The sequence below is a fragment of the Myxine glutinosa genome, chromosome 2 (assembly GCF_964187855.1).
Source record: "Myxine glutinosa chromosome 2, kmMyxGlut1.1, whole genome shotgun sequence".
NCBI lineage: Eukaryota > Metazoa > Chordata > Myxini > Myxiniformes > Myxinidae > Myxine > Myxine glutinosa.
In genome coordinates, this window is record NC_136262.1 from 141,843,432 (window position 1) to 141,851,945 (window position 8,514).

The 8,514-nt window shown below is 41.1% G+C and overlaps 1 long non-coding RNA gene across 1 annotated transcript; it reads right to left on the reverse strand.

Moving 5' to 3' along the window:
• Positions 1-4,885: 4,885 nt before the first annotated feature.
• LOC144890664 (uncharacterized) lies at positions 4,886-8,208 on the reverse strand. Its single transcript, XR_013622391.1, has 2 exons — positions 7,690-8,208; positions 4,886-7,532 (listed from the first exon to the last, which is right to left on the reverse strand). It is a non-coding gene; the product is annotated as an uncharacterized LOC144890664 (long non-coding RNA).
• Positions 8,209-8,514: the final 306 nt, after the last annotated feature.

Sequence of the window (8,514 nt, forward strand, 5' to 3'; positions counted from 1 at the left end):
CCATGATCTTTCTTGGGAAAACCACATTTCCAAGCTGGCCTCCAAAGCCAGTCGCCGACTGGGCATCCTCCGTCGTGCGAAGTCCTTCCTCGGCACACCTGAGCTCCTCACCACATACAAGGCTTTCATCCGCAGCTCAATGGAATACTGTTCTCCCCTATGGGCCGGTGCTCCTGCCTCACACCTAGCTCGGCTTCACGCTGTTGAAACCAAAGCTTTCAGAATTATTGGAATCTCCCGCGATGAAGCTATCTCTGAGGGCCTTTCACTCACTCACCGCAGGCAGGTAGGTGGTCTTTCTGTCTTCTACCGACTCCTCTCCGGCCTTGCACCCCCAGCTCTCTCTGTGCTCTGTCCCCCAAATATTCCTACAGGTCGCACAAGATCTGCCAGCAACCCTCTGATGGTTAAACTGCCGAAATCTCGGCTCTCTGCTCACCTTCACTCTTTCATTCCTCTTTTCTCCCGCCTCTGGAACAAACTCCCTCACTCCCTTCAATCCCACTCCTCCCTCCAGGTCTTTAAAACGGCTGTTCACCACCATCTCTTATCTTCCCCCATCCAAAACCTTGATCTTTTCTACCCCCGCTAATTCACCCCAGATCCACCTTGTTTGAAATTCCAACTTCTTTCCTGGAAGTCCTGGCAGTGTCCATATGTTTTATACCTCTCCCACCGCCCCCTTCCCACGCCCCCCCCCCCAAAGCCCTCGCCCTCTCTCAGATCTCTCGATGTCTCCATGTCTCTCGGTCCCTGCTCTCAAATGTTGTGTTTGTGTCCTTCCCCCTCTCTCCCCATCTTGTCTACCGCTCCCGATGTTATTTGTTTTGTGTGTCTGTTTGTCTTTCTGTGTGATTAATGTTCGCTCTTTCATGAGCCTCGATCTTGTATTAAAGTCAAGAAATAGGGACAAATTGGTTAAAGTTTAAGACAAGGGAAAGAGACAAGAAGAGACAAGGGACAAGGGAAAGGTTAAAGTTTCTTGATTAAAGTTTATTTCATCGAGTGACTGCAGTTAAGAATACATATTACAAAATTGTCCATCGACAGTGAAGTTCAATATGCTCTTAACTCGGGGTTTGCTGCACGTGTAGTTTGGATCAGCGGTTCCTCCGTCCACTTCATCAAAGCAATGTTTTCCGGACCAGATCCGTTGTGTCTTCGATCTTTCTAACTATTCTATCTATACATAAAAAGAGACAGAGGGTCTATCCTTGACAAGATGGCGCAGTTCCTGGATCGGTCAATGTTTTTAGCAACTTAAATAAAATAATATCTCACGAAAAGTCCTTTTTGACGACCTTTTCCCTGCACCATTCGCCTCGCATCCCAAGATGCAATGGGGGAAATCAAAACTGTCTATTAATATGTATTATGGAAATGTACCTTTTTAGTCTTTTTAGAGGTTTACACCCCTTCAAACTTTAGATCAGTTTTAGACCTTTTCAGACCCTTTTTAGACCTTTTCAGAACATTTAGATAATTTAGAGTCCACATATTTATACCCCATATACCCCCCTTCAGACCTTTAATGTGCAAACTCCACACAACCTCAGGGTGGGAAAAAGGGTGAGAGGTGGGGAGGAGGAGGGATGAGTGAAGCCTCTGTCGACCCATGTGAGTACGTCTATTAATTACATACTATTCTGTTGAAACTTTTTAGACCACTCTATCCCTTTGAGACCTCTTACACCCCTTAGACCAGGGGTTGTTAACCTGTGGTCCATGGACCCCTTTGGGTCTCTGGATGGGCTTCAGGGGGTCCGTGAACCAGGCACATAAAAATTATTTAAAATTTATTTTCGCGAGCTTTTTATAAAAAGTTTTAATTTTTGTCTATGTACAGGATGTTATGTACTTATTCGTGCTTACTGAAGACGAGTAGATCTGTAAGGTAGGTTGAAATGGGCCCTACAGTCACCATTATGGATTCTGTTGAAAACCTACAAGCTCTTTTGGCCAAGCTGCCACTGTGGAAGTGGAGATTGGAGGCAGACAACTATGCAAACTTTCCAATGCTGGAGGAAGTGCTTCTGCAGGATGGAGTCGAGAGAGACAAAGCCCTGTCAATTTCTCTGCAGGCAGAAATGTGCAGACACCGGGAAACACTGCAGAACTCTTTCGAAGGTTACTTCTGCTCAGATGACCTTAAAGTTGAAACGTGGATTTGTAATCCTTTCCTTGCTGATATAAACTGTATTAATGATGCAGACCTTGCCAAAGATGACCTCATTGACCTGAGGACAAAGGAAATGATACGACATGAGTTCAACTCGAAGAGTCTTGGAGAATGTTGGTGCTCCTTGACACAAGCCTACCCTCGTCTGGCAAAGCGAGCTGTGGGAGCTCTGATTCCGTTTGCAACCACGTATCTTTGCGAGTCAGGATTTTCAGCACTTGTTACCATCAAACCGAAAAGTAGAAATCGATTGGATGTCAAACGTGACATGCGTGTTGCCTTGTCAAAGACCACTCCCCAATTTCATCTTCTTATTGAAGCCAAACAACAACAGCCTTCTCACTGAAATGTACTTTTGAGCAGAATTGAAGTTTATTTTTTGTTTAATTTGCACAATTTGGATTTATTTCATTTTATTCAGGGAATGGTCATTGATTTTTGCATGAAAAAAGTGAGAAAAATTCTTTGTAAAGATTGTTTTTCTATTCTGATTATGACGGTATGTGAAGGAAATAATTTTCCTGTGCAATAAAATTTATTAATTGTATCCAAAATTTTGTGTTTATGTGCTTATGTGCATTTTTTTGGGAGGGGTCCGTAGCTTTCACCAGGTTCTCAAAGGGGCCCATGACTCAAAAAAGGTAAAGAACCCCTGCTTTAGACCCTTTTTAGACCCCATATACCCTTTAAACCCCTTACACTAAAAATGCCAAAATCTAAAAGATCTTAACCATAGCTCGGTGTTCCCCTGGATATACCCATTCTTTATGGGCTTTGGAGTGACAGTCTTCTCCTTGCTTGATGATCCAGTTTGAAGGGACTGCCTGATCCTTGGCAGGGTCTTGGTGGCACGATACACCTTCCAATTCTTAATGATTGTGTTGACTGTGTTACAAGGGATTTTCAACAAGACAACAACAAGAATAAGGAACAAGAGGAACAAGAAGAAGAAGGAACAAAACAAGAAGAAGAGACAAGGGATTTTCAACAAAACAACAAGAATAAGGAACAAGAAGAACAACAAGAAGAAGGGACAAGGGATTTTCAAGGCCTTTGAAATATTTTTATACCAATCTCCTGATCTGTGCTTTTCCACAACTTTATTCCGAAGGTCTTGTGAAAGCTCCTTGGTGCTCATGGTTGAGTCTTTGCTGTGATATGCACCATCCAGCAGAGGACACCTCCAGGAACAGCTGATTTTATTCTGAAATAATCAGAATCACTACAATTTAACACAGGTGGAAGCCAATTAACTTGGTGTGGGATGAAGGTGATTGGTTACACCTGACCTAAGTTAAAATTGCTATTATAAGGGGCGGGGGGGGTGGGGGAGGGGGGACACTTATCCAAGCAAGATATTCTCGTTTTGTATTTTTAATTGATTTTCTGAAATTTATATAACTTGTGTTTCACTTTGAAGTTGCGGGTTACGATGTGTAAATAAAGGTGGAAAAAGTCTGATTTCATGCAATTTAATTCCAGGCTGTCAGGCCACAAAAGGTGAAGATTTTGAAAGGGGGTGTGGACTTTCTATAGGCACTGTACATATGTATATAGGTTTTAGCCCAATCACTCAATGGTGAAGAATCACTCACATGACATTAAAAGTTTATATTTGAAAAAGGCTGGACTTACCAGTCAGTGGAGCCGACGTTTCGGCGACAATCCACTGGCCTTGGTCACGGATGTTGGAATGACGAAGCTTGAGAATCGCCCCATGACTTCAACCCTTGGTAGGGTGAAATGGTTTGTGGACCAATCAAGGTGTCACATGCCGGAAGCAGGCGGCACAGGAGAGATTTATAGCCTTGTCCCATGTAAATGACAGATGAAATTGCAAACCACCGTTTTATTGAGAGATGATTCAACTCTTTCCCAAATGGATTCCTTTACACCTGGAGCAAACCACTTTTTTATTTGTCCATGATGAGTCCATCACTATTATCAAAGCTGTGACGATGCAGGTTCAAGTGCGTATATACAGCAGAGTTCAAAGCCTCTTCATAAGCTGGAGGACGATTAAGTATTACACCTTGTACTGAGGAGTACACAATATGAGCACTTGAGGAAGGATTTGTCGATAAACTCACAGGCCTTTATCACCACCATGTGCAATTAGAATTATAACGAGCACATGATCAGTTTCAGCCAATCGTACAGTGAGTTAACCTTTTGTCTGGAAATATTTATGAGCGGTGAAGCCGCTTTATTATTCGGCTATGTCGTCCATGAAAAATGAAGAACCTTTCTAACCCACCATGTTTAACTCCAAAGGGTTCTAAAGGATAATTTATATATAATGGGTTCCAAAGGGTAATTATATTGGGTGATGCTGAAGGATTCTAAAGGGTAATTCTAGTGGGTTCTAAAGGATCATTGTAAAGGGTAATTCTAATGGGTTTCATTTGTTTCTAGGCTTTGCCTATTTCATGTTAAAAATGCCAAACTGAACCACTTCCTTTGGACACGGGTGCGATTTTCCACTTATATTCGGGACACTAATTTGGGCACATTTATTTGATGCACAGCATCCAATCAAACGGTGAGATCCATCACCATGTGAACAGGGTATCTAAATGCAGTTTGTGACATCCCAGCTTGCACACATTGACACAGTAGAGGGCAGTAACTTAAAGAACTTACTTGCATTACATACCGCAAAGACGGAAACATATTCTCATGTTCGAACACAAACAACGTGCCAACTGTGGACTTCATTATTTATTTTTTTAAATATCTTTTATTGTACACTTACACAATTGATCATTACAGCAGAACAAAAGTAATGTGCTGCAAGTGCAGCATGAACTCAACAGTTGTCCAGAAGAAATTAAGTCCAAACTCCAGTGAATATAATCTATCTGAAAAATCTGGTCAACTGCAAATACTGCGACACCAACGTAACCCTAGCACGAATTAGTCTGATATGGATGCAATTATATGGTGTTTTATTCCTATAATGAAGCAACAAACCTCAAAAGTGTCCTCAAGGTTACATTTTAATGATAAACGGCAGAATTGGCTCTTTTTTTCTTTTTTTTCCCCAATTATCCCATTTTTGCAAAAACCGCTGCTGACACTTCTAAGGTGCTATTCAAATATTGTTGGTTGAACTTCCACAAATACAGATGTATACATTTTACCCATCCTAGAACATGACCCGGCTCCATCCGGCTCAACATATCCACAAGCTTGTTGTAAAACTGCATTTGCAATCGCGTTTGCCTTTCCTTGAGCAACTCTACCAACTCTGGTCATTCCATTCATGTCCTAGCACTGTATACTTTTATCAAGCTGCCTCATATAACACCACATTCATGGTATGGTGAAAAAATATGAACGAGAAAAAAAAGACATATCCACCATAAACAACTTCAGAGGAATCGGTTTGGGAGACTGAACATGAACATCAGCAAAGTGTGGATGCCACTCTCGCTACTTATTGCCCGCAACTATCGATGCAAAAAGAAGCAGCAATTAGGTATAACATTATTAATACCCCAAATCACCAGCAGCCGTATTTCGAACACTGCATACAACAAAAGAAAAGGTAACGAAAAATAAATTCACCATTGGAGCACAAATATTCAACCACTTACATCCAAAATGGACCAAATGATTTCAAGACAAGTTATAGGGCACGACGACAGATCCTCGATTTTGTTCACGGAGATGTTTAAACTTGAGTATTTGTCACCCCTTGTCAGAAACAAAAGCCTCTGAATAAATCTCTTGGTGAGTAAGCTTGAGACGGCTGTTGCTACTCTGTCTGGTGTGCAACATAACATTGTTAAAATAAAAAATACCCAAATCAAAATGCCCAAGTTTTACACCTCGTAGAAGAAAAAGTGCATTCAATCTGCATGGTCTGTCTTGAATTGTGCAGTATATTTTTACCATGCTAATGCCTTCAAAGCACCCTGTCATAGACTGCACAAATGAAAGGCATCAAAACTTTAAATGCCGTTTCAAACTGGAAAAAAACCCAGAAAAAAACAACAACTGCAGAACGCAAGTCCAAGTCACACTGCTGAAGGCACAACATCATGTTTCAAGAGAGTGCTCAAAGCAATTAGCACAATTAAAAATAAATAAAGACATGGGTCGAAGCAAACTAACCGTCTGGGCAAGATAAATAGATGGGGTATCGATGGTTCTTGATCGGTGGACTTGTTATCCTTTCCCCTCATTCAGACGGACAACTTACCCACAAGTTATACAATGTGAGAACCAGTTAATCTCATTCAAACTGCACAAACAATGTAATTTTTACAAGTGTGAACAAGTTTATGTGCACATAAATTGCTCTTCACCCTCAAAAAACCCTTATTATTCCCTCATGAAAGAAAGTTAAGACAGAACGTCTAATTGTCCACGCCATCGAAACATGTAAAGAATAACTCCAACGGTCTAGAAACGATGCTCGAGGACAAGCAAGGCCTGTTATTATCTTAGTAGCATTAGGAACACATGGAAAGGCAATTCCATGTGTTACAACTTTGGGAAGAAAGGTATGGGATCAGGGGAGGAGACAGGAAGCTGAAAGTTGGCCGATTTTTCACACTCATTACATCAGGTAGAATGATAAATCACCAACCTGCTACAAAAGTTTGAATCTCTCGAACAACCAATCACATCTCAAAGAAGAGAATCACTGTGGCTTTGCACAGTGAAATAAATACGAACAAAAAGCCTGGCTTTGTAAAGCAAGCAGGCATATCGTCAAAGTGAAAATGAACGCCTCAAAAGGCGTAGCAGGAAAAAAACAACAACAAAAAAACTTCCTTCAACGAAGCCAATTCTGCGACAGCAGATCTGAAAACCCACTCAAAGAACACAAATTATGCAAGTCACAAAAATGCAATGAAAACAAGTCCTTTGCATCAGCTGCAAGTTTTGGTGCATTTGAGTAAATCATCTGCTGGATTCTACAGATGATGCATCAACAACATGGTTTCCTCGAAATACAGTTGAGAGGGGAAATGGGTCACAGCCAAAGTATAATGAAACACCATTCATTTATTAGCAACATGGCCCTTCTGGACTAAAGTTCTAAATGCTTCTGTGGTGCGTGGTGGGGTTTACTGCAGATTGTGAACAGTGTAAAAGCAAAAAAATAAAAATAAATTACATTTCCACAAACTTCAATAAAGTAGGATCAAAGAACAGGACAGCATGCTCATCTGCAACACAACGCACTGGGGGATAAGGTCAGGAACACCTGAGCGACAATGCCTTCCGCAAAGAGTCAGCAAAATTCAGAGTAGAGCCAATGGTAACGGTGGTCCTCCACAGCAGGAAGAGCCGGCCTTGTCTGGTATGGTGAGCTTGGAAGGAGCACAGCAGCCTGTGTCTATACAATACAAGTGAAATAGCATTAAGCAAGGTGATACATCGGGTGAAACTAGTAAGACGTATCATTTCACTTTCTACAGACAGGTAAAGTTCAAAACACATGCGCTAAGCAAATTAAATCATGTATTTTGGTCGATAAACATTGAATGTTGTACCTTTTGAGATGTTGGAGTTGATTGCCAAGCAAGAGAATGGATGTGACAGCTTCTGATGGTCACAGCAGTCTGGTTTCCTTAACACCTCAATTCCACAAACGTCCAAAAAAAGATGCTGGAGAGACATGAAAAGTATTGCCATGCCTTCTGTATTTAGTCACGAGTTTCAGTATTTCTCATAACTGCAGCAGTTACATCAAAAGTTACTTTTACTTACATAAAACTAGAGTTCATTACCCCACGTGGTCTTGAGAAAAAGGTCATAAAAAGGGTCTTTTCAACTCTTGCTATGTATTTCCGAGCAGGATCTACATTAGCTTTGTTTGTGAACTTCGAATGCCAGTTTTGATGGCAACCATACGGAGCCGCTGCGTCAAACCCATCGGACCAGAGCTGAACCTTTTGCCAACTCTTTTCAAAGAAAGTGACGATTTTGGAATGATCTTGGAGAAAAGGATGCAGTAAATAAACAGATCTTTTGAACGAAGTTAGCTCTGTGGTTGCATTGCTAGATGCTGCAATTTTTGGCTGAATGTCGCTGTAACTACAACCTCAGAGTGAGCTGAAAATTTGATTGGTCGAGATGGTGTAAAACTTTGCCCAAATACAACTAAAATGGAGCTGTTTGGATGTGCAAACAAGGCGATTTGTGTTCTACAGTGGTCAAATATGTACTTAAATTGAAATAAAATTAAAGTTTTAAAGCCTGGAGAAAAAAAACAACCAAACTTTGAATCGGAAGTTTGCTGTCGTTGATTCACCCTCTTTTACAACACCATATTTAATATGTTTAATTAGTTTGTCATGCCTGTTGTTTGTCCCCTT